General features: G+C 42.5%; 1 protein-coding gene across 8 annotated transcripts in view; it reads left to right on the forward strand.

Moving 5' to 3' along the window:
- The window catches only part of GRAMD2B (GRAM domain containing 2B), a 110046-nt gene that overhangs the window by 64874 nt on the left and 31192 nt on the right, over positions 1–13980 (forward strand). The gene's annotated exons all lie outside the window — the stretch shown is intronic.

Here is a 13980-nt window from a genome sequence, read left to right on the forward strand (position 1 = left end):
TTTGGCGCCTGTCTTTGGCCCAGGGCGCGATCCTGGAGACCCGGGATCGAATCCCACGTCGGGCTCCCGGTGCATGGAGCCTGCTTCTCCCTCTGCCTGTGTCTCTGCCTCTCTCTCTCTCTCTCTCTCTCTCTCTCTGTGACTATCATAAAAAAATAAAAAATAAAAAATAAAATAAATAAAATAAAATAAAATAAAATAAAATAAAATGTATTTCATGGCGCCTGGGTGGCTGAGTCACTTGAGCCTCCGACTCTTGATGTCAGCTCAGGTCTTGATCTCAGGGTTGTGAGTTTTGTTGTTGTTTTGTTTTTTTTTGTTTTGTTTTGTTTTTATCTATTTAGGCTTACTGCTTCTATTTTCTTGGAAGAGGTACTAATTTTCATGTAAAAATTACACTAGTTCTAATTCTTCTATCCTATGAAAGTTGCGTATCTTAGAAATACTGGGATAAACATTCCTTCTCAATAGCAGTAAGTTACTTGATAATTATTACATATTTTGATACATGTAATAACAATTATTATATATTATGTATTTAATTGTATCATATTAATATGATATATGCTATTTTATATCATATGTGATATATTATGATATAAATATCAAATAATTTTCTGACAGTGATACATGTTAAACACAGGGATAGATTCCAGGGGGAGAAAAACACAGATAAGAGACAGTTAATGGGTTTACTTTCATGAGCAGGTTACATTAATAATTTTGAATCTTGAGGGACACCTGGGTGGCTCAACAGTTTGAGTGTCTGCCTTTGGCTCAGGGCGTGATCCTGGGGTCCTGGGATCAAGTCCCACATCAGGCTCCTCGCAGGGAGCCTGCTTCTCCATCTGCCTGTGTCTCTGCCTCTCTCTGTGTCTTTCATGAATAAATAAGTAATATCTTTAAAAAATAATAATAGTTTTGAATCTTGAAACTCAAAATAACCAAAGATGTACTCTTTTTAAATTTTTTGCCATAAGGTAATATGAACTGTTCTTTGCTTAAGGAGGTATTTAGTTTGGAAGTGTTTTAGTTAAACCAAAGCGTCTTATAGAAATATGGTTTTCTCTAATCTATGGATGTTGCATTTTTTTAAAAGGGAGCCTGGTTGGTGCAGTCAGTCGGTTAAGCATCTAACTCTTGATTTCGGCTCAGGTCATGATCTCAGGGTCCTGAGATTGAGCCCTGCGTTGGGCTCCATGCTTAGCGGTGAGTCTGCTTCTCTCCCTCTCCTCTGCCCCCCCCCCCTTACTCACATGCTGTCTCTCAAATAAATAACCTTTAAAAAGTAAAATTTAATTTATAAACAAATCAAAATAAGCAACAGTACCTTTTTTTGTCTAGTGGTTGAGCCTCCTTAATTTTCATTACACATAACTCCTGAGTCTTAGTAATATAAAGCATTTAAGCAAAGAGAATTTTCGTGGGCACTGATGACATCCAAAGGGCCCATGCCTATTTTGATCACTGAGGGGGATGTGGACTAATCTGAAGCTGACTTCTGGAAATTCCTTTATGGCAAAGCCCAGTGAACACCCTGAGCTGTCCTCACATACATGCAATTCTGAACCGTGAGATCAGAGTACAGAAGCCCGAGGAAGTAGTACTGCTGAGTTGGAGTGGGGAAAACAAAGGAGAAACAGTTTTCCAGAGCTCTCTCTGGTGCTATTTTGGACTCTTGTGGCAACTTTTAACTCCGCTGGGATGCCCATGGACCTGAGTCTTTTAGCTCTCTGGCTTTTGATCTCCCCCCTGCCCCTCCTCCCGCCCCCTATGTAGAACAGAAAGAGTTCCGGGAAATGAAGGGTGTAAGAGGAAAGAAAGCACTTTAGTCATCACAGATGACAGCCAGGGTGGCAGGAGGAAGCTCCTGTCTCCTGTCTCCAGTCTTCAAATCCAATTGCCTCCTCCAGCAGCTGAAGCTCAAAGCAGCACAGCCTGTTTCCACGGACACAGTGGGGGCTCCTCAAAACAAGAACAAACATTGCTCTTCAAGGCAGCTTCCAGTGTCCCTGGCTTGGGGTTTTGTGGGTTTTTTTATTGCTTTTTTTTTTTTTAATGTTACTGTGCTATTAATAGGTAAAATATTTCCTTCTGGTTAAGTACATGTATTTCTGGCACAATACATTCCCTCTCTCTCCCAAATAAAAGTTGCTATCTATCATGCATGGTAACAAGAGAAATGAAACTTAATTCAGGAGGCATTTATATTCACATAAAGACATGTTCTGCCCATGTCCTTGACTAGTGATGTCCTGCTGGGTGGGGGTGGGAGGGAGGTCCCTATGTTTCCCCCTTTTCCTCTTACCACCTGGTCCTTTTCCTTTTCAATGCTGGAAAAGCACCTATAAATACAGACTTCCTCACATTCCTCTTGTCCAGTACCCATGTATCAGAGGACAATTTTCTCAGGAGTATCATTTTTTAAAAAAGATTTCATTTATCTATTTGTGAGAGAAAGAGTGCATGAGTTGGAGGGGCAGAGAGAGGTACAACTCAAGCAGACTCCCCACTGAGCACAGAGCTGGTCTCACGGGGCTCCATCTCACGACCCTGAGATCATGAGCTGAGCTAAAATCAAGAGTGGGATGCTCAGCCAACAAACCACCCAAGCACCTCTCAGGAGTATCATTTTGAGAAAGTTGTACCTCATTTTAGGGCAGGGCCCTGTTATTTTCTCAAAAACTGAAGGCTTCTCTCCCAGCAGCACATGTAGGCCTCAGCCACTTGATTTTCTATCATTGCACTCACCTCTTCTTAGGTTTTTGCTCTACAGACACCTTCTCTGTGGCAGTCCTAACACCCATGTTAATTGTTCCTTTCTCTTTGCACATGGTAACTTTTTTTAAAAGATTTTATTTATTTATTCATGAGAGACCTAGGCAAAGAGAGAAGCAGGCTCCTTGCAAGGAGCCCGATGCCAGACATGATCCCAGGACCCAGAATCACACCTTGAGCCAAAGGCAGACGCTCAACCGCTGAGCCACCTATGTGTCCTGCACACTGTAACTCTTTATGACTTCTGCCTGAAGCCTTTATCCTCACAATTTTGTACTGTCCTTGGTCCTCTTTTCCTTTAAATTGTGGTTCCAAATTGATACTCTGTGATGGAACCACACACCTGCATTATCATCTTTATTCTGGGTTTTAATGGGTTTGATAGAATAGTGGGTTTAGTTTTTTTTTTTTTTAAACGTGTGCCAGTTGTCTTTATTTCAGAAGTAAATCTGTTGAGGAAGGTGACAGTGCTTAAATATTTGTTCTTCCCTTCTTCCTTGCCCGGTTCAGGATGTGGTGGTAGATTCAAAGACTATGCATGTGGCTGTTTACCTTGGATATCACCTCTCTTTTGGTATAGAGGTGTTTAAAGCTCCTTGAAAGAACTTCTTAATTATCCTTAAATTCTCGCATTCCTGTTCTGGGCGATAGGCACATTTGTGAATTTGAACGGTTAAAAGTCCAATTTAGGTAAAACAGCTTTGTTTTTATCATTCAGAATTGCTTGTAATTGCAAATGGCTATTTTATCACATGGCATATTCTTTTTCTGCATTATGTCCCATAAATATATTCCCAGTGATCCAGTTGCTCCCCCATAATCTAGGCTTTAATTTATAGTTACTTCTCAAGTACCTGAGGTACTTTCTGATCTTACTTAATATTCATGATATTTTGAATATTTTCCATAATAGCTAAAGATTTGTTAATATTGTACTTTCTCTAAATTTTCTTCCCTGAATTTCATGCCCTTCTGTATTCCTAACTTTCTGTTTTGCTAAATATTTAATTCTGCTCTTAAAATCTAGTTATTTCCCATATACATCCTTCAGGCCAAAGAGTTAATAAATATCCTCGAAGATATCTTAGGTCCATGAAAGTGGCTTATTCTGACATTTAGCAATTGCTGATAGAAAAACAACTTCAAAAAAAGGGGTGGAGATAGAAATTTTAAAAATTTTAAAGTCTTTGCCCCTGAGAAAATTGTACTCTCAGGGATCCCTGGGTGGTTCAGCAATTAAGTGCCTGCCTTTTCGGCCCAGGGCGTCATCCTGGAGACCCGGATTGAGTCCCACATCGGGCTCCCTGCATGGAGCCTGCTTCTCCCTCTGCCTGTGTCTCTGCCTCTCTCTCTCTCTCTCTCTCTCTCTCTCTGTGTGTCTCTCGTGCATAAATAAATAAAATCTTAAAAAAAAAAAGAAGGAAAATTGTACTCTTGTATAAGGGAGCTATAGTAAACATATTTTTAGAAATTTTTTTTAGCACTGAGCAGTGCAACCTACAAAATACTATCTATATGCCCAGAGTGTAACTCATTGTCCGCAGCATCCATTTGCCTTTCCTGGAAATTGGAAAAGTCACTTGCTGTCTCCTTGATGTATTTCCTTGTCATTTTATTTTATTCTTTTCCATTTGTGCTTGGTCTCACTACTGAGAAGTTACTTAGTTTGATTATAATTTTGCTTGCGATCTTCTCGTCCATCAATGAAGATGGTCTGAATCTCCACAAGGTTTCAAATGATCGCTCACCTAACTAGTGATCGTGTGAGGAATAAGTTTGTACACGGTGCTGATTCAGTGTAAGGGAAAGTGGTAAGACAGCCTTTTTCTCCCTTCTCCCACCTTCAACGTGGGCGTCTTCCAACACAAGTTGTAAATCACACCTGGGAATGAGTTTATGATGTAGCTTGAAACAAAATGTAAACCCAAGCCCTTTTTAAAATGTCGATTGTTGGGGCACCTGGCTGCCTTGGTCCGTAGCTCATGTGCCTCTGGATTTCCGGGTTGGGAGTTGAAGCCTCACATTGGGTATAGAGATTACTTTAAAAAAAAAAAAAAAAAAAAGAGTGCTCATTTTTGATCATAGTGCAGATATACTCAAAGTTGTATTTTCAGTAAGTATTCGTTTCTTGTATCCAGACTCGAGAGCTTAAAGAGATGGAGGCCAGTATTAGAAAGGTATATAATTAGATATGGAACAGTGTGTAGTTGTGGGGAGCTGGGAAGGAGCAGAGAGGATGGGCCAGGCTAGAGCCAGCGCGCAGGGAGGATGGAACGGGATGTGAGCGAGGCCTGCGGCAGAAGACCAGCGTGGCTGGGACGGACACCTCTTTCTGAAAAGTAGAGGAAGATGACAGAACTCTGGCAGGTCTTGGCCCTCATCCAGATGCCGCGGTCCGATGCCCAGTGGACACCATTGTGGGCCCTGCAGCAGGGCCATGACGTCACGGAGGCCGGCCCGGGAGGATGACTCAGGCATTGGTGTCCTCAGAGGCTTGCAGAGGGACAACCCGGCAGTCACTGCTGTGCGTTCAGAGGTTGGAGGGAAAAATCTGCAGCTGCGGCTCTTCTGCCCTGGTGACTTCATCCTGAAGCAGTGACAAAAGCCCTTTTGGGTTGTTTTCTTTTTCTTTCTTTTTTCTTTTTCTTTTTTTCCCTTTGTAAGCATGAGCTAGTTGGAGTTGAGTTTCTGTCCCTTCAGAATCAGAATCCTGACTATTATTTTTTTTCTTGTTTCCACTGCATTTATTACTAGTATAAAAAAATGTTGAAAAGAAATTCATTCTCAGTTCTCCAGCGGCTCTCATCCTTCCCTCTTGCCCACACAGCTCCTGACCCATTTCCTCAGGGCCAGTGCAAAACCAAACCTGTTCACTGCCGTTTTCACAGAAAACAGCCAGTGCCAGGGATGTAGGGAAGAAGGTTAGACGAGGGCGACAGTACCGTCCAGGTTCCACCCAAGGTAGGCCAGGTGGAGATTCACAGAATTCAGACGAAAGGGCTGGTGGCCTCACAATGATGTACTCTAACTAACGTGGGCTGGAGAGGAGATAGGATAGCCTGTAAGAGGCTTTAGAGGACATCTCATGGGCTTGTGTCAAACCCCGAAAAACCGACACCAGGAGAATGGGGAGACCAGGGAGGCAGTCTTGGGAAAGTTTCACAATTCTCCCATGTTGGGAGGTATGGAAAGTCTAGAAGGCATCAAGAGCTTCACTCATTTTGGCAGAAAAACTTCCTCAAGTGTTGGGAAGTCACAATGAGAATCCTGACAATTAAATGCCTTTTTGGAATTGAGTTGTCTTAGGCCTTGAAAGAAAAGAGTGATTTGGGCAAACAAATTAGGAGAAGGTGGAAAGGTGAGAATGACTCACATGACTGGTCATGGGACAGATACATGTCCATTTTATTTTTATTTATTTATTCATGAGAGACACAGAGAGAAAGAGGCAGAGACACAGGCAGAGGGAGAAGCAGGCTCCCTGCGGGAAGCCTGATGGGGGACTCGATCCCAGGACCCCGGGATCCCGACCTGAGCCAAAGGCAGAAGCTCAACCACTGAGCCACCCAGGTGTCCCATAGTTGTCTATTTTAATGCAAACAGAGGGGAGCTCTTTGGATGGTTTAAAGAGGTGTGTTGGGGCCAGTTGGAGGCCTGTGGTAAGCCATTCCTTGGTGCCTGGTATTGCAATGGAACGCAAGCTGTCACTCTTAGCTTTGGCCATGTGCTTGGGACTCAGCAGAAAGAGTTTCCAGCTGGCAAAACCTCTCCTATGCAGTGAGATACTCTCTTTGCTGTTGTTCTTCTGGGTTCTTTTGGTTTTTTAGAGCTTCCTCACGATAGGTTAGATATCCCTTGCTAACAATAGACATCTGTTAGATCTAAAACTAGATTCACAAAATCCCTCCCACCCAACTCCATTTCCTTTTGTGTTCCCTGCAGTTGTTGGTGGCAGTCCTAGCTCCTCCATCCCCCAGATAACCTTGGGTTATCTTGGATGTTGCTCTGTGTTGCTTGTTCTCTGCTCCCTTCTGGTGTTATATCTGGATTGTTCTCCCAGGCAGTCTCTCCTGCTTCTTGCCTTCGCACTCAGCCCCCACCCCCACTCCATGCTCTGCCACTGATGAAGTTTAATCCTAAGTCTGTAGCTCTTCAGGCCCTCACAGTGGAAGTGTGGGAAAAGGTGGGCCCTTAATACCCTACCTTTTGACTCCTTCTGCTTAAAAATATTTGCTTTATCCCTGTTGCCAACCAAATGAAGTCTAAAAGCAGCTGACTCTTATTAGGAATCAAACATTCCAACAACAGAACTGCCACTTGTTACTGCTGCCTGTACTCCAAAGATCAAACTGCTAGATTTCCTGGTGCATGTATGACTTTTCCTTGTCTGCATGTTTTTGCTGCTGCCTTTCCTCATATTTCCTTCCAGTACTTCTACAAGTCTTAGTTATGCCGACCCCACTCAAATATCAATCCTTCCCCGATAATGGTTGCACAAATACGTCTCCTTGGGTAGAGAGGTGGCAGAGATGACTACAGTGTGGTAATGGGCGGGTTTGATTTTCTCCATCCAAAGGAACTGATTTATGTAATTGTTTTTATTTATGTATTGATTTACCACACAAATAGAAATACAATGTACACTCCTGGTTTCTGGCCCTGAAATGTATTTCTGACAGTGAAGAGAGAATAGAAATACTGCTCCCCCCATACCTGCACACAGGGTCATACTTATTTTCTCCACAGATCTCCTCTGATTCTCCTCTTCCCATTAGATTTCTGAATTCCCAAGGTGCTGTGTGTATGATAGACATCTGTTATAAGCTGTGTCATGCTTTAGGTGCTAAACCAAAAATCCCAGTAGGAGCTGTCCTTGGATATGGCAGCATCTGGCAGGATGGTTGTTATACAGCGTAGGAACTCGAACATTTGAAAGCAGGATATCCACCTATTTTTATGATATATGCTATATTATACATCTTTTTTTAAAAAAAGGTTTTATTTATTCATGTGAGACAGACAGACAGAGAGAGAGAGAGGCAGAGACACAGGCAGAGGGAGAAGCAGGCTCCATGCAGGGAGCCTGACGTAGGACTCAATCCCGGGTCTCCAGGGTCACTCCCTGGGCTGAAGGCAGCGCTAAACCACTGAGCCACCCGGGCTGCCCTTACATCTTCTTTATAAGGATATTATTATTTTTAAAAATATTCTATTTATTCATGAGAGACACACACAGAGAGAGAGAGAGAGAGAGGCAGAGACACAGGCAGAGGGAGAAGCAGGTTCCATGCAGAGCCTGACGTGGGACTCGATCCCGGGACTCCAGGATCAGGCCCTGGGCTGAAGGCGGCGCTAAACCGCTGAGCCACCCGGGCTGCCCATATAAGGATATTATTATATTTTCAAGTGTTCAAAGAATAATACAGTGCGTTAAAATTTATAATGAACTCAGCCCTGTCCCATTCTCCGTCTGCCTCCCCAATAGCTTCTTCTAACTGTACCTGATTTTAGTGGCAGTGGTTACTTCATTATCTGTAGAAATGTTTGTATCCTGCTCTTTCTTGCTTATTAATGTTAAACCTTATCTTTTCACTTCCTGTTTTGATGGAACATAGGAGTCCACTCGAACTGCCTCCCTGCCTCCCTCTGCCTACTCCTGATGTTAAGTAGGCATTTTCCTCTTTCTAAGTCCTACTTTCTCTTTTATCTCTTTAAAGAATACATCAACCTACATTTGGTGAAGAGCCAGGGCACAGGTTTTCTCGTGAGAGCTTGGGGCTGTGGTTGGAGGGAGGTGAACAAGGGGGTCAAGAGCTGAGGAGGGGTGAAAAGGGCAGATCACCAAGTGCCTTGTAAGCCGTCGAGGACTTGGGACTCGGAGAATTGAGGAGGCAAGGCAGTTTCCCTCGCCCTAATGCTGTGAGCCGTTTCATGGGTGCCATCCTCTTTCTCAAAGATGCTCATTAGGAGGCTTGGGCGTTTTGTTTTTCTTGTTTGCTTATCTTAAGTTTTCTTCTCTGAATTCAGTTTCCTAAGGAGTTTACTTTCCTCTTGGTTTATCTCGGTCTTTTCATTCAGAATTCAGGCTTTCTTCAGAGCACCTGGGTGGCTCAGTTGGTTAAGCTTCTGCCTTCAGTTCGGGTCATGATCCCAGGGTCCTGGGATCAAGCCCCACGTCAGGCTCCCTCCTCAGTGGGGAGCCTGCCTCTGCCTTTTCCTCTGTCCCTCTCCTTTGTTCCTGTGCGCTCTCTTGATCTGCTCCCTTTCTCTCTCAAATAAATAAAAATCTTAAAAGACTTCAGGCTTTCTTCAAGGGTCTGGCAAATCCTCTCGCATTTGCAAAGATCAAAAATTTAACACTAGTCCTCATTAAAATTATTACTTTTACTCTTTGTGCCAGGTATTCCTCTAGGCACTTAGGAAAAAACTTTTTTTTTTTTTTTTGGTTTAACCCTTTATTATTAAGAATGTGTAAACACTGCTTTGTCTTGTGAGTATGGGTTACAAAATGTCTAGTGAAGGCAATTTGGCCGTGACTATAAATGTTTTAAATTGTGTGTATTTTGACACAAGTGTTCCATTTCCGGGGAAGGTACCTGTGGATAAACTGACACATAATAAACATTCAGGGACATTTGCTGCAGCTTTATTTGTATTGGTAATAAGACTGAAATCCACCTAAGTGCGGGTCAATAAGGAACTGGTTACATTATAATTCATCCATTTCAGTGGAACTCTAGGCAGTCACTAAAAAGAATGAGGAAGCTCTGTGTGTACTGATAGGGAAAGAACACCAAGATATATAGTAAGTAAAAAGAAAAAAAAAAACTGTATGACATCATGCTGTCATTTGTGCTTAGAAAGTACATATGCTCATGTACACAGAATCTTGCTCGAAAGACAGGAACTAGGAACAGCGTAATAGGTGACTGACTCTTTGGAGACAAACAAGGATAGAAGGGAGATTTGGGGGGTTTTTTTATTTGTAATTTTTTAATTGAAGTATAGTTGTTGCACAATGTTATGTGAATTGCAGGTGTATCGGCTAATGTCTACTGGTCTAGACATTATGCTGTGATCACCACAGGTGTAGTTACCATACAGTATGACAATACCAGGGACTCTATTCCCTATGCTGTACCTTTCATCCCCCCTGACTAATTCACTCCATAAGTGGAAGCCTGTATCTCCCACCCCTTTAACCCCTACTTTGCCCATCCTCCTATCCCTACCCCTCTGGCAGCTCTCAGTTCTCTGTATTTATGGGTCTCTCTGCTTTTTGTTTGTATTTATTCATTTGTTTTGTTTTTTAGATTCCAAATATAGGTGAAATCATAAGATAATTTGTCTTTCTCTGACTTATTTCACTTAACACAATACCCTGTTTTCATTCTGTGTATATACTGCATCTTCTTTATTCATTCATTTATCAATAGATGCTTGGGTTGCTTCCATAGCTTGGCTGTTGTAAATAATGCTGCAGTAAACATAGGGATGCATATATCTTTTCAGATAGGTATTTTTGGTTTCTTTGGGTAAATACCCAGAAGTGGAATTACTGGGCTGTGTGGTATCTCTCTTTTTAATTTTTTGAGGAACCTCCATACTGTGTTCCACAGTGGGTGTCCCAAATTACATTCCCACCAAAAGTGCATGAAGGTTCCCTTTTCTCCACATCCTCACCAACACTTGCATTTTTCTTATCTTTTTGAGTCTAGCCATTCCGACAGGCTTGACATGGTAGCTCATTGTGGTTTTGATTTGCATTTCCCTGATGACTGCTGATGATTAGGCACATCTTTTCACATATCTTTTGGCCATATGTGTATCTTCTTTGGAAAAATGTCTCATCAGGTCCTCTGCCCATTTTTCAGTCAGATTGTTTTTTGGTGTTATGTGAGTTCTTTATATAGTTTGGTTATTAACCCCTTATTGGGTATATAGTTTGCAAATAGTTTCTTGCATTCACTAGATTGCCTTTCTGTTCTGTTGATGGTTTCCTACCTTGTGGAAAGGCTTTTTATTCTGGTGTAGTCCTAATAGTTTATTTTTGCTTTTGTTTCCTCTGCCTAAGGAGACATATCTAGAAGAATGTTGCTAAGATCAATGTCAAAGAGATTACTCACTATGTTTTCTTCTATGAGTCTTATGGTTTCGGGTCTTACATTTAAGTCTTTAATCCATTTTGAGTTTATTTTTGTATATAATGTAAGAAAGTGGTCCAGTTTTTCCAGCATCACTTATTGAAGAGACTGTCTTTCCCCCATTGAACATCCTTGCTTCCTTTGTCATAGATTAATTGAGGATATAAGTGTACGTTTATTTCTTGGCACACCATTCTGTTCCATTGATCTATGTATCTGTTTTTGTGCCAGTTCCATACTGTCTTGATGACTACAGCTTTGTAGTATTTCTTGAAATCTGGGATCCTGATGCCTCCAGCTTTGTTCTTCTTTGTCAAGGTTGCTTTGGGTATTTGAGGTCTTTTGTGGTTCCATAGAAATTTTAGGATTATTTGTCCTAGTTCTGTGATAAATGCTGTTGGCATTTTGATAGGGATTGCACTGATTGTGTAGATTACTTTGGGTAGTGTGGACATTGTAACAGTACTCTTTCAGTCTTTGAGCACAGGCTGTCTTTCCATTTGTGTCATCTTCGACTTCTTTCAACAAAGCTTTACAGATTTTAGAGTTCCATTTGTAACTTTTGAATTGTGTACTTCTGCTTCTAGTATTTACTCAGAAGTGAATATATAGATAGATAAATAAAATTTAAAGTTTCTAGACAAAGATCTACTATATCAGAATTGTAGATGAAAGACTTTTTCCTGACTTCTAAAAATCTAGCTTGGGAGATTTTTCATTTACTTTGCAGTTGGAGAGGCTGACAGGTCTTAGAGAGGCCTGGTCCCCTGCACCAACTCCTGCACCTTTGCACCCCTTTCTGTGCCCTTCTTTTGGTTACCATAATGTCTCAATTTGTCTTGTGGTTGCTGCCCAGCCACCCCCCAGAGCCCTCCTCTGTCCTTGTGGCCCATAGCTTTGTTCCCACACATTGCCATCTGTGCCTACCAGCCAGCCTTGAAGCCACTAAGCAAGCAGCATATCAAAAACAAGGGTTTGGTGGGACGCCTGGGTGGCTCAGTTAGTTAAGCATCTGACCCATGATTTCTGCTCAGGTGTGGGCCCTGTGCTCAATGGGGAGTCTGCTCAAGATTCTCTCTCTCTCTCTCTTCCTCTGCGCCCCCCCCGCCACTCTCTCAAATAAATGATCTTTTAAAAAAAATAAATAACAGGGGTTTGGTGCCCCAGGTCTTGGCTTGTCCGGGTGTACCCTAGTTTCCAGTACAGGCTTTTTTTTTTTTTTAATTTATTTATTTATGATAGTCACAGAGAGAGAGAGAGAGAGAGAGAGAGAGAGAGGCAGAGACACAGGCAGAGGGAGAAGCAGGCTCCATGCACCGGGAGCCCGACGTGGAATTCGATCCCGGGTCTCCAGGATCACGCCCTGGGCCAAAGGCAGGCGCTAAACCGCTGCACCACCCAGGGATCCCCTCCAGTACAGGCTTTAAAAAAAAATAAATAACAGGGGTTTGGTGCCCCAGGTCTTGGCTTGCCCGGGTGTACCCTAGTTTCCAGTACAGTACACTGTACTGTGACAGACCTGGTGTTAATCACAACAGTCTCATTTGTAGGATTTTATCTCTTGGAGATACTCTGGTGAAACATAACCTGTCTTCTAGTCACTTCCAAATCTCATTGGTTAAGACTGTGGTTTCAGTATATGGTGATCAGGGACTTTTTTAAGTGGCAGTGGATTTAAAACTACCCTTACCCATACTACCATAAGGGAGTTGATGACATTTTTTATGCTTTAGCTTACACCGATTTAACTTGAAGGTAGAGTTGAACACAAGGATTCATCACTGTGATTAGAAAAGGAGCACAACTACCTCGACTGAACCATAGGAGGCACTTGTTTTCATTTACCTGAGACGCCACTTAATCACTCACCTGAGGTGCAACTTAGTAGTCATTCTGCCCAGTAGCTACTTACCTTGACTTGCTTGGGATGATGGCTGAGTACAGCTCATTCTCAGCACAAGGGACAAAGGACCTGGGAGATGAAAGTGACAGGAGAAAAGATAGCTGAGTTTACCTTAAACTCAGAGAGACTCTTTCCAGGAAGAATATAAGAATTCTAATTCTGAAAAATTGTGAAATCTGAATCCTCTCATCCTCACTTTAATAAGGTCTGGGAATTGACTCACACTGCACTGTCGATAAGGATTGTCCAACCCGTTTTTTATTTATAGATTGTGTAACAATGTGGGGCAGTGTCTTACTGAAACCAGTACTTCCTATTCTGTAATAAAAATGCATTCCCCAAACAGTAACATCAGGCTTGGTTGGTAGAAGCATGACTGCCTCATTGTTCTGGAATTCCTACTGAGAAGCTTTCAGGGCCGATGAGTGATACTTATACTGGGTTAGAGATGGGAGAAGAAATAACCTGCCAAGGCCGAGTGAAGGTTAATCCTGTACTTCCAGCATCTGTTTCTTCTAAGTATTCCTAAAATTGTCATTCATTCATCTATGTCCCCTGCCCAGCTCAGCATCCTGCTCTGCCAGCAGGTCCCTTCCAATAAACATTTGAAAGAGGAGGGTTAGAACAAGCTGCCACTAGAACCACATCTAGCGATCCTTGAGAAGTTAAGCACATTTTGCAAATACTGAATACCAATGTTGATTTTTGGGCGGAAAAGAGCCTTTGCCATCACTGCAGTTAAGAGTGTCAGACAAAGGGATCCCTGGGTGGCGCAGCGGTTTGGCGCCTACCTTTGGCCCAGGGTGCGATCCTGGAGACCCGGGATCGAATCCCACGTTGGGCTCCCGGTGCATGGAGCCTGCTTCTCCCTCTGCCTGTGTCTCTGCCTCTCTCTCTCTCTCTCTGTGACTATCATAAATAAATAAAAATTTAAAAAAAATTAAAAAAAAAAAGAGTGTCAGACAAAGACAGGCTCAAGTGGTGTTGTGGAAAGTAAACACTGACCTCACCAGTAGGGCAGGAGAGCTCACTGAGGATGACATGGACCTTTATGCAGAACCCATGCCCGTATAAGATCCCACACTGGTTCTTGAACAGACGAAAGGATATCAGAGATGGAAAAAAATACAGCCAGGTCCTAGCCAATGGTCTGGA

The sequence above is a fragment of the Canis aureus genome, chromosome 10, assembly GCF_053574225.1.
Source record: "Canis aureus isolate CA01 chromosome 10, VMU_Caureus_v.1.0, whole genome shotgun sequence".
Taxonomy (NCBI): Eukaryota; Metazoa; Chordata; class Mammalia; order Carnivora; family Canidae; genus Canis; species Canis aureus.